Genomic DNA, 1,082 nt, shown 5'->3' on the forward strand with positions numbered 1-1,082 from the left:
CGGCGGAAAGCCCAACAGACCAGACCAGCAGAAGATGGAACGATAATATCGGAGGGAGGACCAATAGGATGCGAGGAAAATTTGATTGGCATGTGGGCCGTCCAAATATGTTCAAATATCGACCTTCGGGGGCAGTCTCATTTTGCCTATGGGCATTCTTGCATTTTAATTTTGTTCTCAAACAGCACCCGAGCTACGATATATGTTCCCAAGTGTCAAACAGTTAGGGGAGTCCATCCTCACTAAAGGTAAACATGTGTAAGATTATAATAAAGTTTGCCTTAATTGGCCATGTTGTTTAAATTCGTGAAAAAAGACGCTAAACTATGGGGTGACCTTGCTGTTAATAAATTGCACTTATCACATGTGTATGACGATATTAAACATATAATAGGTTTAAGTAGATCTAAAGGTTTTAAGACAGCAGGAAGATATAAAATAAATGCGTATGTCCAATAATGTGCCTAAGCTATTGTGCATTCAGATTACTTTGTGATACCAGTGATAATATTTTCAGTTTTGTAAAATATAATAGTTTTTCTTAAATTTCAGGGACAAAAACAAAACAGAACCCAGCATAGTGAGTCCAGAAGAGGCAGGGGAAAAGTAATGTTGTGGCTACTTGCTTTTGTCAAACAGAAATTACAACTTTATAGCATAAGCCAGCATCTAACTCACCAAAATAGCCCTGCTGGTGTTTGTGATAAGTTAGTGGGTATGTAAACACAGTTTGTTTTGAGACTTTCTAGAGAAAAACCTCAACCGGTTTGAGGAGAAAAAAAAAAAAAAAACAAAAAACCCCAAGCAACATCTGTGCTGGCCTTTACGAGAAAACTCATCCATCCACTTTGTGGTCACATGCACATGCACACCATGCATTGCACACATGCAACTCAAGCACACACCTGTAAGTGATTAGCTATGGAACTGGTTATCATGCAGTCCCTTTTAAATTCACAATCAAGCCAACATGAGGTTTTCAATAGCCCTCATATTTATTTTTAGCATTGCAAAAAGAAAGAAAATTACACCCGAATTGTTTACTTGCCCAAAGCAAATGGCCATCTATGCTCAGTTACATT

The sequence above is a fragment of the Archocentrus centrarchus genome, chromosome 17 (genome assembly GCF_007364275.1).
Source record: "Archocentrus centrarchus isolate MPI-CPG fArcCen1 chromosome 17, fArcCen1, whole genome shotgun sequence".
NCBI lineage: Eukaryota > Metazoa > Chordata > Actinopteri > Cichliformes > Cichlidae > Archocentrus > Archocentrus centrarchus.